Raw genomic sequence first — 21,456 nt, forward strand, 5'->3', positions numbered from 1 at the left:
GAGCCGGGAACTCCTCAGGGATATTATCCGGTTGACACACACTCCTCCCTGCCTCTGCCTTATGCAATCCCTCCATCCCGTCTCTCTCCTTCCGACCCCAAGAGACGACGGATGGTTTAATGAGTCTGTAGCCGCACTGGGTATTTCCTGCCCGAGACTTCACCACTCGGCACTTCACGGACATGGCACGGACCAGCTCAAGGGGCTGAATTACTCTGGCTTCCTCTGGCCAGCTCCCTCCCTCCCTCTTAGGCAGATGTGGGGGGCTCCAGGGGGATACATGGCTCAACAGGGAGCAGCCAGGGTGGTAAGAGGCGGGTAGGTCGCCTATGGATCACTCATCCTAAAGATCCCTCTTTCAGGCTCGTTGGCTACAGCGCACATGAGAGCGCACGCCCCTTGCCGGGAGCACGCGCCCCTGCCGGGACTAGCGTGGGCATGGGGCAGACCCTGGAAAGGGGGGCGCCCGTTCACGCCCTGGGCCTTTTGCCAAGGAGCCGGGAGGATGGCACAAGACGGGCACAAGAGTGGGTGGAGTTATCGGCCCTGGATATTCCAGCGCACTAAGAGGAAAGCAAAAAAAAAAAAAAAAAACTCCCCAAGTCAAGTGCCCCCCACCCATCTCACCACCAGAGTTACTCATTAAACGGCAAAGAATTTCTGAAGGAAAAGAGGAGCAATCACGGCCCCTGTTACAGCTCGCCTGGCATTTCTGACACCAGCAGAAAACATGAACCGTAGCTGGGGAAGGGAGTGTAGTTAATACCTAACAGCAAAGAGGGGAATTCAGCATTTGGAAAGCAACCTAGAGCTGCCGTTTAGCAATCATTAGGGCTGAAGTTACAGTGAAGGGCAGTGTGGTTCAGTGGTTAGAGGTGGCCACGCCTGCATTTTCATCCTGGTTTTTGACACCAACTCACTGTGTGGCCTGGATCAAGTCACCGTTCCTCAGTTTCCCCTGCTGTAAAATAGGGGTTAATACCTCCCCGAGGAAGGAGGGTGCAGTGGTTAGGGCGCTAGCCTGGGACTCGAGACACCCAAGTTCAATTCACTGCTCTGCCACGGATTCCCAGCACGACCTCAGGTGAGTCATCACTTCTCGGGGCCTCAGTTTCCTCATTTTACAATCATGCTAAGTGAGAGAGTAAATTGGACATAGCCAACAAAAGGTCTTTGGGGTCATGAAATTCACACCGTTTCTAGAGGAAATCTAGCAGTCCAGGAGCACCATCCACGCAGGCTTGGGTCCAAATCCCAACAACCCAAAAGCATTTACAGAGCATTGTATCCAGCCCGGAAGCAGTTTGATTGCTCCCCGCCATTGCCTGCAACCCAAACGCTGCCGCACAGGCAGCACTGAAAGTGAAACTGACCATAAACAGAAGAGAGATTTGCTTAATTGACTTCCAGGAGAGAAATGCAAAGATCAACCACAGAACTTCAAGAATGGGCCCCAAACGAACCAGAGGGTTAGAAGGGTCCACAAGGGTCACCTAGTCTAATCCCCTGCCAAGATGCAGGATTTGTTGTGTTTAAACTACCCGAGACAGAGGAATATCAGGCCTCCCAATTTTAGTCCAGTTTACTTTCCCAATCTTCAGCTGCTGGTAATCACTAATTGAAGTTAGTGGAGCTGTGCTGACTTATACCAGCTGATGATCTGGCCCTTAAAATGCTAACAGTAGGGCAGGGACTATATTTCTGTTCTGTATTTGTACAGCGCCTGGCACCGTGGAGTCCTAGTCCATGGTGAAGGCTCCTAGATACTGTGGTAATAATTTATACAATAATGATAATAATAATCTGATGCTTTATTAGCTAAGTACAGAAATTGGATTAGACTACGACTGCTTCCATTTCTGTAGGTCTTGATGATCGACACACCTGGGAAGGCTTAGACCAAGAAGTGGCTTTAATGATTCCTGGCCACTGCATGAAATTTGTAAGTTGCAGAGGGACCATCATAAAGGCCTGCTCAGACATTCCTTTCCTTTGATTTTGCACTTAAACGCTCCTACCCAGAGACTGTTGACTCACAGGTCAATGTGGGGTCATGGTGCTAAAAGCAAAAACGTCCCAGACTGCACTGAAGGCAAGTCACTGACGCGGTGAATCAGAAGGAAGGGGGAAAAAAAGAAAAAAGAAAGAAAGAGGCCTAGCCCCTGGTGTTATTTGAAAAGCTCACATGGGGAGTCCATACTCCATCTGCTGCTGCTGGAACTCTTGGGCTTACCTGGCTGCTGGTTCGATAGCCCAGAGTTTTCAGGTGCGCTCACGAAAGTGATGCTATCAAAAAAGAAAGGTCCCGTTTATCCCCTCTCGCTAGCTTCCAGCTGCATTTGTGAGAGAGCATTTTCCTACCAGCCCCACGAGATCTGAAATGCCACCTCTGCTCTTTGCATTCTTATCATTAATACTGTGATAGGACAGCGTAGAGAGTGCAGCGGAGACGGTGTTAGGCACTGCACTGACGCACAGTAGGAGACAGTCCCTGCCGTGAAGAGCTTATATAGACAAGACAAAGGAAGTAACATTATCAAAATAAATATATAATCCCATTTTACAGATGGGGAATTGAGGCCCAGGGAGATTAAAGGTGTCTCTAGACAGCAGTTTCTGGCTACCACAGCTTCACTGTTCTAGGACTGGAGCAAGTCGGCTCAAGCTGTAATCATAGCCACTGATTGAGGTCTAGACATACCCTAAGTGACTTGCCCATGGTCCCCCAGGGAGTCTGTGGCACAGCTAAGAATTGAACCTAGATCTCCTGAATCCCAGGCTACTGCCTTTAGCCACAAGGCCACCCATCCTCTCTGAGTTTTTCTATTATTTATAATAAATACTTTGCCTTTCTCTTTACTGTATCTTCCAAGTTAAGCTCTCAAGGCCGTTAAGTGATAAGAAAGGCAGCCTCAGGCGATGGGTATTACTTCCTGCCCCCGAGCAGTATCGCCAGCAGGAAAAGTTCTGCAAATTAGAACCGGAGACTCCTGTTCTGTGAATGATGCGGAACGGAATCCAGCTCACTCTCCCCTAGCTGTAACACCACCTCACCCAGCCCTAGGCTCCTTCACCCGCCCGGCTGTGGAGTGACCCTCGATTAGCCCAGACCCCGGCATGTCTCTTTGGGAGCAGCATTAATGCAGCCGACCGACGGGGTCTATCCTCCGGCCTAGACAAGGCCTCAGCTAGGAAAGGTGCTGCAGGAGATCAACAGTCTCTGTAACTGCGGGTCACGTTGGTGTCTTTGTGGAGGGGAGGGCTGCGAACAGGCAGGTCACCACAAATCTCCCTCCCCGCGGGAAACCCAAGGGCCCTACATTCAGTGGCTGCAGGACAATTTGAGCATCCGCATGTGTCTGCATATTTATCACCTCCTCTGCACCCCCAGTTTAGACCTGTCCCTCCTGGGATGCAGTAGGTACAAGGAGTGATTGGGATTGTGGGTTTTGAGCCTCCTTGCTACAAAGCCCTGCCTGAATTACTGTGTCCTCACTGGTTCTGCGTCTCCCCCCCCCGTGTCTGTCGCTAGGACTTCTGGGTCGCTAGGACGTCCCATGATTCTTTGTGTTGCAGAGAGCTGAGATGTTCCGGGATTCTTTCCCAGCAAATTGTGGAAGAACTTGTCCATCCTTCCGGCCACGCAGGGGGGAATTGTGGGAAGGCGTTGGAGGACTATCAGCATGCAAGGGGTTTAGCCTGCATCTACACTAGAGAGATCGATCTCACCCCCTCTCAGCCAGGCCAGTGAGCTCAGGTTGAAAGTAGCACCAAACTCAGGTCAGAGGGTTGTGTGTGTGGCCGGGTTGGGGGTTAGGAGGAACACCCAGGTAAGAGTCCAGACCAATTCTGCAGTGAAGACATACCCTCATATGGGTCACGGCTAGGGCCCTATCAAATTCACAGTCTCTTTTGGTCAATTTCACAGTCATAGGATTTTAAAAATCGTAACTTTCATGATTTCAGCGATTTAAATCTGAAATTTCAGGGTGTTGTAATTTTAGGGATCCTGACCAGTAAAGGAGTTGGGGGGAGGGGTCGCAAGGTAATGGGGCGGGGGGGTTGCGGTTCTGCTACTCTTACTTCTACGCTGCTGCTGGCGAGGTCTCTGCCTTCAGAGCTGGGCAGCTGGAGAGCGGCGGCTGCTGGCTGGAAGCCCAGCTCTGAAGGCAGCGCCGCCACCAGCAGCAGCGCAGAAGTAAGGATGGCCTGGTATGGTATTGCCACCTTTACTTCTGCGCTGCTGCCTGCAGACCTGGGCCCTCAGTCAGCAGCCCCCTGCAACTCCCTTTTGGATCAGCACCCCCAATTTCAAAAACGCTGGTCTCCTGCATGAAATCTGTATAATGTAGGGTAAAAGCACATAAAAGACCAGATTCCACGGTCCATGACACATTTTTCATGGCCGTGAATTTGATAGAGCCCTAGTCATGGCCCTATCTGCACATAGAAGACAACAACCTACTACTGCTGCCAACTAACGAAGTTACTCCTTTAGCTCAAGTAGCAGACAGTTGTGCTGCAGATCCTTGGTCACACCCTGCTGATGACCTCCGTAGAGGGGGAGGTTAATGACATTGCAATGTTGGGAGCCCTAGTATGGATGGGCCCTTGGCTACAATATTATGATTACAGTAACACCTAGAGGCCTCAACATGCTACATGTTGTACCGGACACACAGTGAGAGATGTCCCCTGCCCGGAACAGCTCACAATCTAAATCAGACAAAGGGCAGGAGGGAAACTGAGGCACGGAATGGGGCAGGGACTTGACCAAGGTCACCCAGCAGGTCAGTGGCAGAGCCAGGAATAGACCCCAGAAGTCCTGAGGCTCAGCCCAGCGCCCTCTCCGCCAGATCATGCTGCCCAGCCTACAACCATCTTTAGGGCTCTGCCTATCAGCCCTGCTCAGTCACCGACCAAACTGAGTTTTCCTCCATGTGTGATCAGCTCCATGCTTCTGTTCTAGCTGCCACGGACTCACCCTCTTCACCTGCTCCTGCAGAGATCTGCTCTGGCCTCTATCTGCACTGACGCCTTCGGCGCTTGTGGCCAGCCTGTGGCGTCTTCTTTGCCCCTGACATACAAACTTCCTCGCTATCGCCCCGGGGCAAATGGGATGAGCTCACTGCTTTCCTGTTTTCGAGTGCCCAAGCACAGTCAGCTGACAAGAACTTTCCTCCCTTTCGGCCTGTTATCTGCTGTCAGATCTTTGCTGACTTGTCCTAGGGCCGGTTACCAATTTTCCATATATAGCGATGGAGCAAAACAATGGGAGAGGAGCATGAGCTGGTGGTTGGAAGAGGGGACAGGGAGCCTGGGCTCCATTTCCCAGCTCTGGGAGGGGAGTGGTGTCTAGTGGTTAAAGATGGGAGGCTGGGAGCCAGGACTCCTGGGTTCCATCCCAACTCCGGAAGGGGAGCATGGCCTCTCTAGAGATTAGAACAAAGGGGGCTGGGAGTCAGGCCTCCTGATAAATTTAGCTCTCTTTTCACAACAAGGTAGTGTGATAGGGGATGGGACTGGGAGACGCCTGGGTTCTATCCCAGCTCTGGGAAGGGGGTGTTGTCTAGTGGTTAGATCAAGGACCGGGAACTAGGACGCCTGGGTTCTATTCCTAGCTCTGATACCAATTCAGTATGCGACGTTGGGCAAATCTGGGGGCTAGGGAAGAATCAGGAGCATTGGGCTGGCAGCTGGGAGCAGGAGACGAACGGGGACTCATGTGAGGAGGGAGAGGAAGGGTCTGGCTTGGAGAAGGATGCTCTAGGAGCCCTGGGGAAGGGGCAGTTTGGGTGGACCCAGCACCTGTTTAACCACTCAACAGGCTGGACTGAGCCAGCCAGGAGCTAACCGGGGGTGGGTGGGAATATCTAGAAGGCAGTCAGCTGATAGGGTCCAGGGCGGGAAGCGCTCCCATGGAAACCTGGAGGAGTGTACACAACACAGCAGGATTCCCGCTGGGGTGTATGGGGAGGGGCAGGGGGTGAGGACAGCCTAGCCCAGGGCCAGCCTTTCCCCCGAGAACCACCAAGAGGCTGGTGCCCATCTCAGAGCCACAGCTCCAGAATCAGGGAAGTGTCTGAAAAGCAAAGCAAAGCAAAGCCCCCCCCCCAATGGGATTCTCCTTCTGGGGCCACAATTCCCCCTGCAGGGCTAGCATGACCCACTGGCTACGCGTGTGCTGTGTCCCACTCCAGCCACTAGTTGATCTGCTAGAGGATAACAGCTTACTACTGTTGCCAGGGAGCGGAGTGACTCTTTTAGCTCAAGCAGGGGAAGTCAATCCCCTGCTGATGACCCAGGCAGGGTGGGTGGCTCAGATGGGGAGAGAAAGAATAGAAACCAGCCTTCCCCTTCCATCCGAGGACCTCAGAGCACTGGATTAGCCCCCCCTCAAAACTCCCTGGGGGGGGGCAACATCTCTGTTCTACTAGACTCTACAGACGGTCCCATATCTTCTCTTATGAATTATTATCTCAATTATCGGAGCATCTAGGAGCCCCAGTCATGCCCCAGGACCCATGGTGCCCGGTGCTGTACAAACACGGAACAAAATGACAGCCCCTGCCCAAAGAGACTGCAATCCAAGTACCTTCCCCCCCAAAGTAGCAAGTGAGCTTCTTCCAGGTGTGCATTAAGCAACCAAACATCTGGCCTCTGTGGTTTGTTCGCTCTCTCACCCGCTCCCCAGGGGGAGAATTGAGTATTGTTTTGGTAGGGTGGGGGGTTACGTATGGGGAGACTCAGGCAAAGGGAGAGGAAGTGACTTGCCACAGGTCACCCAAGGAAATCAGTGGCAGAGCTGGGAATCCAGGAGTCCCGATTCCCAATCAAATACTTCTCTGCCACTGCTACGAACAGAACCCAGTAGTCTGACGTCAAGTCCTCTGCTCTAACCCGGCAGGCCCCACGCCCCTCCTGGAGCCAGGAATACAACCCACAAATCCTGACTCCCCACCCAGGACCCTACCCCCCCAGCCCACATGCGGCCTCCTTCTGAAACAGATCAAACAAGTAATTGACGATGACACAGCCCTGCGTGCATCCTGCCTGTACTTTTAGTAGAAGTATTTGGTAGTGAATGAATACAGCTCCTCAGCCCAACCCATCTTTCTAGCTTGAATCCAGAACAGGACTCACCCTCACATTCGCAGAAGGGAGATCAGACAAGCCCGTCACACACGCTGTATGTGCTGCTGGGGAATGTAAACAGGCTTGAGACCCAAGCTGCTGAGAGGGGGAGGAACAGGCAACAAAAAAAAAAAAAAAAAAAAAAAAAGGAAAAAGAAAGGCCAGGGGGGGGGGAGGGGTGGAGAAGAGGGATTTGGGAAGAGGGGATTGATCTTTGGGAGAGCGAGGAGAGGGCTGGGTCAGGGCTACGGACTAGAGTTAGAATACACAATGGCTCTTAAACCTCACGCTTCTGGGCCTGACCCACGTTGTCATCGGCTACTACAGGGATCCGGCACCTTCCTCTGAAGGAGCCGTCTGGCCACTGTCAGAGATGAGCTGCGGGACTAGATGGGACCCCCCCAGATCTAATCCAGTCTAGGGATACCCATGTTCCACTCCTTGCAGTCCTCATCCCTGACGGGACCAGGCTCCCATCGGCAGGAGCAGGGAAGAGAACCTGGAGGCAAACGCCGTGCCCTGGACAACCTCCGAGCTGAAGCATTTGCGAGCGCATGGTGCCCACCAGGGCCCTCGAAAGCTGAACGCAGGAGCTGCTATACCAGGAGCTCGACAACCAAAGCACCCTAGCGGGGGCTGTAACACACTCATATCCTCTACACACCAGCACGCACCGTCACCCAGCGCTTACTTCCCCAGGGAGAGCCCGAACCACTGACCTAACACTATAAGGAGGGAGGCAACTGTGACTCCAGTCTGAAAAGCAAAATCAAAATATTTCAGAAACAACAAAACGAACCGTTTCAATTGGACATTTCCAAAACTCGCTCTATCCAGTAGGAAACACTTCCCTTCCAGAGCCAAAGATTAGAACCCAGGCGTCCGGGCTCCCAGTCTCCTACTCTAGCCCCTAGAGGCCATACGCCCCTTCCAGAGTCAGGCGCAAAATACAGGAGTCCTGATTCCACGTCAGGGGCTTTAACGGTCTGATCACATCCCTCGCTGGTGTTCAGCAAAGCCTCCCAAACTGAATTGGGGGGAAGCCATTCCAGCATCGGGCTGACAATTTACAAGCTTCCCAGTCACTCCTGATGGAGTGACAGCCTTATAACATGTGGGAGATTCCTGGATATCCTTATTGTTCTCTAGATCGTGGTTTTATAATGAGAAAGTGACCAGCAATTAAAAAAAAAAAAAGTCTAATAAAATTTATATTAGTAGGCTTGGCAGAATTCAATTGTTAGGTCAACGGATAATATCAATGTGTGTTTTTATCAATTTAAATTTTCAGTGTTGTGCAAAATTATGGGGTTTAAGCATTTTTTTTCCCTATTTTGATCTATTTAAATATTCACAGATGCCAGAAAGTATGGGAGCAGGTGTCAGACAATTATCAAATGACAGCAGATGCCGAGACATAAAAGTGAAAGCTTTATAACCAGTAAGTCACAAATTGTCAACATCAATATACCTAGTATGAAAATACACACAAAAATCATCACAGAACCATAGGACTAGAAGGGACCTCGCAAGGTCGTCTAGTCCAGTCCCCTTCATTCGTGGAATGACTAGAGCACCAGGCTAGGAGGCCCCACTGTGGATTCTGCCACTGACACAGGGTGTCATTTTTCCTGCTTTGCCTAGCTGTAAATTTCAATTGTTATTGATGGAAATAGTTTGTCCTCTCTTTGGTGTGGGTTCAGTGAAATCAACATCTACTGACATTTGCTAATACAAATCTGACGCCTCCAAGCCTACTTACTGGGCACCGTTTGGAATGTCAGGAATGTGAACATGGGAAGCACCGTGTCTGAAGAGATGCAGGTGCTGGGAAGTCTTTAAATCAATGGACTAGTGCTGAAATTCCGACCCTGTTAAAGTCAATGGCAAAATTCCCCATGACATCAGCCAGGACGTACTCCTAGGTCCTGATTTCGCCACTGCCCTGCACTGTATGGAATCATTTACATAACAGCATCAACCCCATGCAATCATGGGATCAGCCAATCAATCATGAGATTTAAAAAAATAATAATTTGGCTTCTTTTTTTTCCCCCCTTTGCCTCCTGATCTCTGAGCCTTTCAGGCCATGCTGGGATCATGTTGTCTAGCTTCCCTCAGCAATCACAAGAGCTAGAAACTTACTTTAAACAAATCCCTGTGACTCTCCCAAAAATCACGTGACTCCAGGAGTTGGGGCTTGAAGGAAAAAAAAATACTAAATATCACAAGAGTTGGGATACAATTGCGAGGGTTGGCACCACTGTTTACCCCCACACAAAGTGGGTGGGAAACGCCCAGACCTAGCTGCATTTTACATTCACCGTGAACCGGAGTGGCTGCACAAGGCAGAGGGAGTGGAGAGTCAGGCCTGGCGGCTCGATAGTGAGATTTTTGTCTCCACGCAGAAGTTGCACTAATTCAGCTGAAATCCGTTCTTAAAGCGATGGGATGGAACTGCAACAAAGCACTTCACACTGGTGGGCAACTGGCTTAGCCCACGTCACCCCCAGCCCATCCTGCCCTGGGCTCGCTGGTGGCATGGATTGCCTTGAAGAGATCAGACTGCCTTTTCTTCGGCCCTTTATAAATCCCGCTGGGGAACATCCCCAGACCATGCAGGATAGCAGAGCAGATGTGGAGGAGGGCAAGGGACGCAGGTAGATCGACATTTAACGCTCTCCTGTTAAATAACATGCCTGCAGCAACACACCTCTATCAGGCTATTGGCTAACACATGGCTTGTCAGGTCTCCAGACCCCCTTGCTGGAATCACAGGGATATATTACTCTTAGCACCATGTACGGTTGCAGAGAACAAGCTCCCTCATCCGGTAGCCTATGCAGGAACAGATTAATAATGTATCTAGCCAGGGGGCTCATCACCTTAATATCTGAGCACCCCAGGAGCCTGTGTGTATCCTCTCCACAGGCTGCATGGTAGGGAAGTGCTGCTTTCCCTGTTTCACAGATGGGGAAACTGAGGCCCAGGAATTCTTGCAGGTTTGTTCCACTGGAGACGCCCGTGTCACGTTGCAGCAGCAAAGTCCTTTCCGGCAAGTGGGAAGCAAACCGTGTCCAATCAGACCCAGGCCCAGGAGAGTCCGCTGTTTGAAAGGCAGATTCGTGCTCCAAGCTAGGCGCGCCGAGGGCCTGACCCTGAGAGGCGCAGCCCTCCAATGCTCGCTGATGTCCACGGGATTTGCGTGCTGGTCAGGGCTTAGAGCGCCAGGCTAGGAGGCCCCACTGTGGATTCTGCCACTGACTCAGGGTGTCATCTCAGGCAAGTCACTTCCCTCCATTTTACAGAAGGGTAAACTGAGGCACGGGGGAACAACTCAGACCCACCTCTCAGGGAGCTGAAAAGAGGAATCAATGTCCACACAGCACCAGACCAGCAGCTCTCAACCTTTCTCATATCAAGAACCCAGCTTCAGAACTCTCCTTACCCTACCAGGATCTAGCCAGGACCCCCCTTCCATTCAGTAATATGAACAGCCAGCCCCCAGGCTGAGAACCTATGCCCTGTATAAATGCCATGTCCTGTTAGGTTGGACTGTAAGCTCTTTGGGGCAGGAATTGTGGTTTTGTTCTGTGTTTGTACAGCACCTAGCGCCCCGGGGCGCTGGCTTTGACTGTGGCTCCCGGCTGTTACCGCAAAACTGATGATGATAGATCAGGAGGAGACATTAAACAACGCTCCCCTCTGCCCATACAGGTGGGGCCTAAAGAAACCTGAGTGTGCTGCCCGAGATTTCACCCGAAGCTGGAGTGTGGGCGACTGCTTGGTGCAGCAGCCTGTGTGGTATTCTGTCCTATTCACAGCCGTGCGTCACCTACCAAGAAGCCACATCAAAACACTGGCACAACAAATGGAATCCAAGGTGTGCAGACAACAGCAGGTGGCACCCGCTGGCACTTAATTCTCTTCCTGCTGGCTCTGATCACGATGCTAACCGCTCCCCCTCTGCCCTGTAGATATCCCTTCTTCCTCTTCCATTCCTCCCGGCCCCCCTCCCCGCAAAAAACAAACAAACAAAACAAAATCCCTCTCCCTTTATTCCCTGTTTGCATTGTCTCTGCTGCGCATTTCTGGGCACCGGATCTGCAGGGCGCAAGGACGGCCTGCCCAGGAAACATGGCATTAAGGTGTGGGTTGTTTGTGGCAGACTCTGTTTGCTGATCTCGGAGCCTTGAGTCATGAATAGTCAAGGGACCCAGCCAAGCCCATGGGGCTACAGTGGAAGCCTCGGATCTGGCTAGAAGGGCATCTGGTAATTGCTAAACGCACCGCTGACGAGACCTCGGTGTCAGCCCTACACACAGTCAGGGGAGTGGCTTATTAGTGTTTTCTCCAGGAATTGAAATGGGGGTGGGGTACGAATTTACAGGGGGAGCTGGAAAACAGCTAAATTGGCAACACTGTGACCACTGCAGGGAGGTGTTCGGGGGAAGTGGGGAAGGGTAGGGAAATCCACACTCACAACCGCTGTGGATTGGCACAAATGGGGGGCCCCTCACACACACTCACCCAGGGGTTACATGAGCCCACGGCACTTCAAAGCTCCATGGCCCCCTAAAACACATCCCCTGCTGGGTCCCCACCCCAGCAGCAGTGGGATTGGCTGGGTCAGACGTAGCGATTTTAGGGAGCGCCATGGCAGAATAGGTGATGGAGGGGAAGAGCTAGCCTGGGACTTGGAAATCCTGGGTTCTATCCCTTGCTCTGCAAGAGACTCCCTGTGTAAGTCACTTAGCCACTCTGGGCCTCCGTTTCCCCATCTGTATAATGGGCTTAGTAGTCCTGCCTCACAGGGGAGTGGTGACGATAAATAGAGGTGAGGTGCTCAGGGACTACAGTGAGAGAGGCCAAATTAGGGCCTTAGTGAGATATGCATCCAATTCCCCTGTTCCAGCACCGGGACATTATTTTGGGGGGCACCCCACTGTAGCTTCTATGGTCCTCAATAACAAAGCCGTTCCTGGGAACGCTGCTATCCCAGAAAATATACCACTAATGTGGATCTATTCCTGCACTCCAAGTTACTCCTCACCAAGCCAGCAATCCCGGTACAGAATCCACTGCCTGTCCAATGAATCAATCTGTGAAGTTAAAAGGGATCAAGGCTAGCACTGGACCAGGACTCAGCAGACCTGGGTTATATTCCCAGCTCTGCCCTTGGCCTACTGGGTGATTTCAGGCAAGTCACTGCACCGCCCTCTGCCTCAGTTTCCCCATCTGTAAAATGGGGTTAACCATACTGACCCGCTTGGGAAAGCACTTGGAGCTCTACTGATGGAAAGCACCATCTAGGAGCTGGGCATTATTATTTTATCCAGGGAAAGGTTCCCTGAGACAATCTGCCCCCCTGCCAGTTCCTTCCCCTACCTGCATCGGGGCATGAAGCGTCTGGCTGCTTAGAAGTGAAACGTGCGCAGGTGGGAGCCGTGCCAGCATGCAGGGAACAGCGTGAAAACAGGGCGGCTCTGGCCAAAATCCCAAAGAGAGAAAACAGGGCCCATCCCGCATCCAGGCTGGACACATTCGACAACCCCAGCGCTCGGCCCCAGAACCTCGTGTTCTTTAGCACACGACCCAAGGCAGCTGCTGTCAGCTCCACTGTACAGATGGGGAACGGAGGCCCAGACACTGGCCCAAGGCCACGCAGGGAGTCTACAGCAGAGACGGGACTTACCCCCATGTCTTCCAAGCCCTAACCACTGCACCATCCTGTCTCTCATTCATAGCCAGCTGTCCAACACTCCCAGCTCGCTGCCTGGCACCTTTTCTAGCCTAGGCAACATTCTCTCCATCCATCAAAATATCTTCGACGGGTGCATGCACAGACCCTACATAAACACGCCCACGTACACAAACACACACAGACACACCAGCCCCGTTGGGCTCAGGGATGCAGTTTGAAATCCAGACCTTCAAGCATAAGACTACGTCACCTGAGCGGCAAGAGCCGCTCCCTCAGCTGGTAGCTGTAGTATACTCTTATCCTCTCCTGTGGAGCAGAGCAAAGGCTCTTAACACAGTTTGATAGTGTAGGTCATTTATATGCCTGGACACAGACATACCCCTATCCAAACACATCACCGTGTGCATGGACATCCTGAAAGCAACTCTTCTGTTTCAAATGCCAAACATTATAAAACTTTGATGCTCCAGGCTGAGTTTATAGGCTGGGTTCAGGAAGACATGCCTTCGTGCTAAAGCACGACACATCCCTGCACATTCCTTCTCGGATCAGCCCCGGTTATTACAGGTCACTCTTTCAGCCAGGCATCTCGCTGCCTGCTAGATTCATCCCGGAACAGCTCAAATCACAGCAAGGATTTGATTCCCAGGGGGCCCCCCGAAAGGAATCGATTGTGGTGGACTCAGTGGTAACTTACGAATGGGGCTAAACTCAACACCCAGCCCTCTTAGAACCTGTGTTTATGTTTTGCAAAGAATTCCAACAGCCACCTGCCAGGAGTGACAAAGAGACTCGCGGATCATGTTACTGGAGCTGCAGCTCCCGGCTCAACTGATGAGCAGTTTTGTTATCCTTACAACATAATAGGGGTAGATGACGGGCAAGACCTTGCTAAATTGGCCAGCCTCACGTGCCACTGGAATCCCCTCCCCCCACAGGTTCCAGTTCCTCCCTGTCCCCTGACATAGGAACAAGTAGATGGAATTAAACAGTAGCAAGTTCATAACCGATACAAGGAAATCCTTTCCCCTGGGGCGGCATGCAGTTAAACGGTGGAACTCATGGCCACAGGATGACTCTGAAGGCAAAAAAGTCAGCAAGGTTCAAAGGGGACTTGGACACTTATACAGCTAGCAAGACTACCCAGAGCTAGGATAGCGAATACAAGCAGATTGTGGAAGGGATATTAAACCGCTTCAGGGTCAAGCCAGGCTCTGGCTGGGGTCAGGATAAGACCTGATGTTGGGGGGGCAGATTATCTCACATCCACTACTGTGGGGTTCCCCTTGGGTCTGATCCAGTCTAGCAAGTCTTATGTTCCTTTCAGTGCTGAATTTTCTGGATTAGGGGAAAGTCCCCCAAGTACAAACCCAAGCGCTGTTTAGGCCAGCAAGAAAAGAATCAAGTTCCTGGGGGAGAGGGGACCAAAATCTTATTAAGGCCCTAATCCAAAGCCCAAATCTGAAGTCAGCTGGAGTTTTTCCATTGGATTTCAGCACATGTTGGATCAGGCCCTGAGCGTATTGAGGGCTGGGGTGGGATTGAAAACCTGCAGACGTGGGACGTCCATATGGGTCCAATCCACCCCCAATGAAGATCCCCAATAGGCAATGGACCAGGTCACAGAATCATGAGGTTAGAAGGGACTGCAAGAGTCATCTAGTCTAATCCCCTGCCAAGATGCAGGACTTGTTGTGTCTAAACCATCCAAGATAGATGGCTATCCAGTCCGATATCCACAGAATAGGACCAGCCCAGGGCAAGCTGCCCACCGTATGGACCAATGTGTCTCGCTGCCATGGTAGAAGGACCCCATGGGGGATGAAAGGGGAATTCAGGCTCCATGGCCCATTGGAGGTAGAGCTGGTCGGGCCCACCCAGTGAAATATTTCAAGCTTAACATTTCTTTCCATCCTGAATCAGGCCCCAAAGCCAAACATTCGGAAGTTTTTCCGTAACCAAATTTCAGGGGGAAAAAAGTCCTTCTAGGTCAATTGAAATGAAACGCTTTGATGTGACCGTTTGAAACAGTTATACGGCATCAAGTGAATTTCAAAAGGCAAAGACGTTTTGGAGCCCAAAAAAAAGGAAACTTTTCATTGGAAACAACATGTTGCGGCATTTTCCCCCAAGAAATTCCAAATTGGTTTCCTGAACGCCAGTTCATCGAAACGGATCCAATTCGGCAAAATAATTCAGCGCCGTCAAAATGGCCTTTTTCGGGTAGAAAACTGTTTCGACTGAAACATTGAACCTGGGCTCTGTGGCCTCTTGGTTGGCACCTTGGTTGTCGGGGCTGTTTCTACAATGGGTGCTGAGATCGGCCCCGCTCATCTCCCCGCCACACACACACCCCGTACACGCAAGGGGTGAGGGCCCTATGCTCTATGCTAGAAAGCTAACAGCCCCCTCCCCCCGGATTGAATAACACACTGTGACTGCAAGCCATCCTCAGGAAATGAGCCAAGATCAATACTCTGCATTACTGGGGCAGGGGGAGATGTGCTTCAAACACCCGCGGCCAAAGTGCATCCCGGCCAATGCTCAGGGGAAGCCAAGTGACGCAGGGATGAATTTGGTCCAGCAGCAGCAGCAGAAGATTTGCACTTGTATGGGGCCTTTCAGCCAGCAGTTTGCAACCATTAGAAGCAAATGGGTTCCAGAGGAGAATCACTTGCAAAAGGGATGGGGCAGCTTCCCCTAGGGCGAGTTCAGAGCCAGGTGTTCCCCTGAGAGGTAGTTCTTAAAAATGATGGCGTGGGCTCCATGAAATTACCTTCCCAGGATACTGTAGCAAAGGGATCTCCCTTCTCCTTTTCTCCCCCCACCCTAAACACCCACCCCCTGCAAACCCAGCTGGGGATCTGAGAGTCAGAGCCTGGATTCTTCCCACCTTGCACCTCAACACCCCAATTCTGCCCTCAGCAACACCCCAGCCTTCAATGGGGGCCGGCCAGGTGTGACTCCAGGGGGAACAGAGGAAGCAATTGGATTGATCATGCATGAAATAGAATACCCCGGAGTTCCTGCACCCAGAACCAGGGCTCACGGGTCTATATTGTCATTTGTCACTACAGTCTGATATGCACAAGCAGCAGACCTGCCATATTTCCACAGTCACTTTGCCAAGCTGACCCACAACTTCCAATATAACCAAACAGCCACACGCTCCAGCCCTCCAGATGGGATTTGCTGCCGCTGCTTCCACGGGAGAAAAATCTGACATCTGCTGAGCAGGGCTGCCCAGAGGATTCAGGGGGCCCGGGGCAAAGCAGTTTTGGGGACCCCTTCCATAAAAAAAAGTTGAAATACTATAGAATACTATATTCTCATGGGGACCCCTTTGGGGCCTGGGGCAAATTGCCCCACTTGCCCCCCCTCCTCTGGGCAGCCCTGTTGCTGAGGCCTTCCCTATGCTAGAGGGTTTTGACAAGTAGAGTTACTCCAGTACGGGAAAACTCTCTAGTGTGGACATAGTTACACTGGTATAAGAGTGCCTGTCCCCAAATAGCTTATGCTGGTTCCCCTCCAGCAGCATCAATGCTAACGGCATTTATACCAGTACACTGCTGTAACAGGGTCTACGCTGGGGCTATTAGCAGCATAGCTTTGTTGGTAAAATAAAAGAATTGATCATAATAAAATCACACTCCTAACCCACGTAGCTAAAATTGGAGGGCAGGGCACGCAGGGGCTTAAGGTGGTAGAATTCAGAGCTGGGACAGACGGAAAGGTCTGGTCTACACACAGATTTGGTCCTGGCATAGCTCTGTTGGTAGGCCGGGGTGTGCTTTTCGACTGCTATTATTAGAGCCATTCCCTAGTGTGGACGCAGGTTCTGGGTATAGCTCGTTCCCCGTACCCTGGGGGAAGGGCTGCCCTGGGAGCAGCTCCCTTTATGCCACATCGCTGCTTTAACTCGCCCAGGAGAAAGCTGCCAACTCGCCTCTCCCTTGCCCGTTTTAACACCAAAGCACGGGGCAAAGGTTACCCAGGAAGCCACGGGATCGTCAACAGCCCAGGCAGGCCGAGCCCCGGGTGCAGGGCAGGGGGCTGAGTCCATTCTCCGCAGCTGGCCGGGCGACCCCAGCCCAGGTGGAGAGACGCACCTGGCCCAGCCCCCGGAGGGGTCGGCACGGGCGGGCTGGCACCTGTTGCAGGTGATGGGTGAAAAGCGGCGGTAGGAACGTACCTGCTGGGGGCGGCTGCTCCCCCGGGAGGGCTGCGGATCCGCTATGCCCCGGCAGGACCCCAGGGGCAGGGCGTGGGCGACCCCCCTCCCCTCCTGCCGCTCCTGCTTCCAGCCTCGCTCCTTCGCAACTTGCAGGTTCCTCCCCCGTCTCCTCGCTCACCCCGAATCAAACAGCCGGGACCCGCCCAGCGCTTCGGATCCTCCCAGCTGTTAACCCTTCACCCGCGGGGCCATCTCCTCCTGCAGCCTTGTCCAGCGCCAGCCTCTCGCCTTCCCCGTCCCCAAAGGGCTGAACCGAGCGGGGCTCCGCCAGAAGACAGAGGCGGCCTTTGAGGGACCTTTGAGTCAGCACCAAGCGGCTGCCTTTTGAAGGCTGCAAAATACCCAGGGTGCAGCCTGGACCCCCCCCACACACCCCCCGCCCAAAAAATCGCCAGCGCAATCTGGAGGACGAGCCGGAGGCTGGGAATGGGGAAGTCCTGAGGTCTCATCCTGCCTCTGGTTTTACTGGCTGGGTGCCTCAGTTTCCCCACCTGCGAGAAGGGGGCCGCCGTCACCTGCGATGTCAAGGATCCCTCTGTGAGGTGCCCAGCAGAGACAGAGGAGCCCCGCGGAGGAAGTGGCCTCCCGCCTGGCAGGGTCCTGGAGCAGTGGTCTATACAGCAGATACAGCGTCGGCTGGCCCGGGCGTCTCCTTGCTGTAGAGACCTAGAGCAGCGATTCAGCCCGGCCTTGCGAAGCCGGGTGGGGACGGGAGACCTGGGGAGAACAGGAGGTGCTGCAGAAAGGGAACGTACAGAGCCCAGCATGGTGCTAACGGGGAGTAAAATCCTGCAGATGGCAACTGAGATCAGCATCCCCCCCATCCCCCCCCCAGCTGACAGTGCTCCCCAAAGGTGGTGCTTGTCTGGGGGAGCTCAGCTCTCCCCTGCCGATGGGAAATGGGCTTCCCTGGAGCCAAGATCTGCAACCCAGGACGGCTTCCCCGGGGACGTTAGAGAGCACTGAGCACCCACATGTCATTGTCCGCAGGGATAGGGAGGTGACCTCACGCGGGAGGGGACTAAGTCAGGACTCCTGGATTGAATTCCTGGCTGCAGGAGAGTGGGATCTAATGGTCAGAGCAGGAGTGGGCATCTGTTCCCAGCTCTGCCACTTACCCCTGGAGGACTCTAGGGATGAACTGTCCCCATTTTACAGCTGGGGAAACTGCGGCTCGGAGAGCTAGCTCCCCGGCTGGGCGAGGGGCTTCCTTCAGGAGCATGGGCAACGCGCTCTGAGATCCTCCAGCGGAAGGCGCGGGAGACACAGGGCCAATTATCGCTGACTGCCATGATGGTCAGGCCCCCGTGGCAGTCTCCAAAGCTCTGCCGGCTCCGCCAGCCTGACCCAGGGCAGGTCCACGTCTGCAGCAGCTACACACAAGCCACGTGAGGTGACAAGCCAGCCGGGGCCCCACCTGGGCGCAGTGATAAGCACGGCTTTGGGCAGGGCTGGACAATGGAGGTGACACCTTTTGCAGCAGTGACTCAGGCCTCTATGACATCACCCTGCCCACACGATGCTGCCTTCTCCAAATAGTGGGTCCAGCCACTGCCTGCCTCTGAATCAGCTCCAAGCTCTGGGACTGTCCCTTCTTTGCCTTGCGGGAGCCAGTGTGTTACCCCTTCGACTGCCGCCAAGCACGCCAGGTGCATGGGGAGCAAGACAACGTACCAGCCATGTCTGGAGGGAGCAGGCTGCCCAACGGAAGAGGCCTGGCTGGGTGGAAGATGCCTCCGCTGGTCCCCCAACCAGACCAGATGCATCCAGGTGTCGGATGCACTTGGCCAACTGCTCACTGCATTAGGTCCTTCAGGATAGGGGTGGGCTGTCGGATGGACCAAGTCTCTCCTGGGTGGGAGGGGAGATGAGGAACCTACCCTGGCTGCTAACCTACCAGATTAATGTCCAACCTTCCAAGCTAGCAGGAAGGGTTTTAAAGCTTGCAAGCAGAACCCTGCAGCGGGGCTGGGATCCTGCCGTAATAGCAGGAACAAGATTAAAAAATAGTCCCGTGGAGGACTCTATGCACAGACAATTAAGGCCTTTTTGATTTTAAGGCTCCCTGGTCCCCCATCACAGCCCTGCTGGTGCACAGGGACATTCCTTGAGAGAGAGGAGCACCCCCTACTGACCACACACACACGTTGCAGCATCTGGCTGGTTTTCAGACTGTTCTAGCACCGATCCAGATAGCCCTCATTTAGCGTGAAAGGTTTCCCGAGTGAGAGCCACCAGCAGGCCCTGGAGCGTGTACCTTGGCTGTCTGTGATCGTGCCCTTTCTTCCATATTCTGGCTGGTTCAGTAAACACGACCACAGCCTGTTAAGCAAACACGTGACACCGGGACCTTTGTGCAGGTTTCCAAAGATGAGCCAGTACCAGCAACTGCCGCGGGCTGTAGTAAGAATCAGGCCCGGTGCGAGGACAAGGGGCCCGCCCGCTGCTTCGGAGGAGCCGCGGCGCAATTCAATTCCCACCACCACATGGAGAGCCGCGGAGAGGCGACCTCGGAGCCAACGGAGGCTTCCAGCCCCAGCGTCCATTTTCAATCCAGCCAGGAGCAGGTGTAACGGAGCGGCGGGCCCGGGGCCAGCTCTACAATGATCTTGGTGTGTCTCCCTCAAGCACCCAATACTTCAAGGGACATCATTGGAAACTGCTGGCACCCAGCACCCGGGAAAGCCTGACCCCTAGTGGACAAAGGCACCTTCATCCTTGCAGTCTCTGTGTCCTGCTGCCATGACGGCAATTGGCCATTGTTGGGGGGAGTCTCCACAGAGCCCACGTACCCGATTTTCTCTCCAGTCCTTCCTTCCTCAGAGATGGGGTGAGACTGAGGTGAACCCCCTTCTCCCCAGTGACCAGGCAAGGCCTACAGCTAGTCCCACAGATTTAGGCTGCATCTGTTCCTAGAATCATCTCATTGTGAGCAAATGCACCAGAATGTCCACAAGGTAACAGTCTAAATACAGGGCACTCGGATTCAGTTTTCCCGTCTATACAAGGAGAACACCCCTCTCATGGGGAGGGGGAAGGGAAGAGGGCAGAAAACTCTACGCTCCTGCCCTGGGAAGCACACTGTACTATTACCCCAGGTAGAGAGAGCTGTGAAATTCATACATTTTAGATGTATGCAGTGTTGTTATAGTCACACCAGTCCCTTCTGTTCACCAACAGCAGTTGGACCAATAAAAGATGATCTCAGCTACCTTGTGTCTTTCTAAATGTTAGACACAGGTTGGGGGCAGGGATCATCTTTTTGTTCCGTTTGTACAGCACCTTGCTCACGCTGGAGTCCCAGTCGGTGACAGGGGCTACCACAATACCAATAAATAATGCTACCATTGTACGGTCCTGGCTTGACCAAAGGCTACACAGATCAGACAGGACCAGGCCTCCTGGGACCAGGTCCTTCTAAACCAGTGGTTCTCCATCAGGGGCATGTGTACGCAGAGGTCTTCCAAGGGGTACATCAACTCCTTTAGATATTTGCCTAGGTTTACAACAGGCTACAGCAAAAACACTAGCGAAGTCAGTGCAAACTAACATTTCATACACTGACTTGTTTATACTGCTCTATATACGACACGCTGAAATGGAAGTACAATATTTATATTCCCATTGATTTATTTTATAATTAAATGGTAAAAAATGAGACAACAAGCCGTTTCTCTGTAACACTGGCTGTGACACGTTTGTATTTTTAGGTCGGATTTTGTAAGCAAGTCGTTTTTAAGTGAGGTGAGACTTGCGGGTACGTAAGACAAATCAGACTCCTGAAAGGGAGACAGTTGTCTGGAAATGTTGAGAGCCACTGTTCTAAGCAACCCCCAGCGGAACTTTAAAGGTAGAAAACAAAGCAAGATGTGTGCAAGGTGTATCTGTTGGTTCTCACCTGTTTGCCTGCAATCCATCCTACCAGAGATCACCGGGGACCAGGAGAGGCACCTGCAAGGGATGAGTAACGGTCTTTCTTCCCCATGCCAAGGCTCACAAGGAAAGCTCCCTTGTTTGGGACACTCAACACTAGGCAGGACAAAGCATTAATGCTGGGAAGTGGGATGCGCCAGTTAGACCTGTTAGTTCAGCTTCTCCGGCCCCCTCTTGCACACCCTTCGTGGAGCGGAGCTGCTTTGTTCAGTATCAGCATCAATGGTTTCCTTGATCCTGCCAACTGCAACCCTCCTCAGTCAAAACAAAGGGTGGAACCGGTGGCGGCAGCGAGCCGTTGGGATGAGGGGGTGAGAAATCCTGCCTTGGAAACATTGTTCTTGTGACAAAGCTTCAGTGTTTGCTTTCAGCGGAGCCCGGGAGTTTGGGCCACCGACACGGAATTCTTGGATAACAAGACCGCTTTGCTCTGAGCGGCAAAAACTAGAAT

At 52.8% G+C, this 21,456-nt stretch overlaps 1 protein-coding gene across 2 annotated transcripts in view; it reads right to left on the minus strand.

The window, feature by feature from the left end:
- Positions 1–17,252, minus strand: part of ARHGEF2 (Rho/Rac guanine nucleotide exchange factor 2) — a 132,016-nt gene extending 114,764 nt beyond the window's left edge. Inside the window, exon 1 of one of the 2 annotated variants that reach the window (XM_034756413.1) lies at positions 17,031–17,252. The gene's annotated coding sequence lies outside the window, so the exon portion shown is untranslated. The remainder of the gene's footprint in view (positions 1–17,030) is intronic. The other variant, XM_034756414.1, reaches the window with a different exon arrangement.
- Between the last annotated feature and the right edge of the window lie 4,204 nt (positions 17,253–21,456).

Source organism: Trachemys scripta, chromosome 24, assembly GCF_013100865.1.
Source record: "Trachemys scripta elegans isolate TJP31775 chromosome 24, CAS_Tse_1.0, whole genome shotgun sequence".
In the NCBI taxonomy this organism is placed as follows: domain Eukaryota; kingdom Metazoa; phylum Chordata; order Testudines; family Emydidae; genus Trachemys; species Trachemys scripta.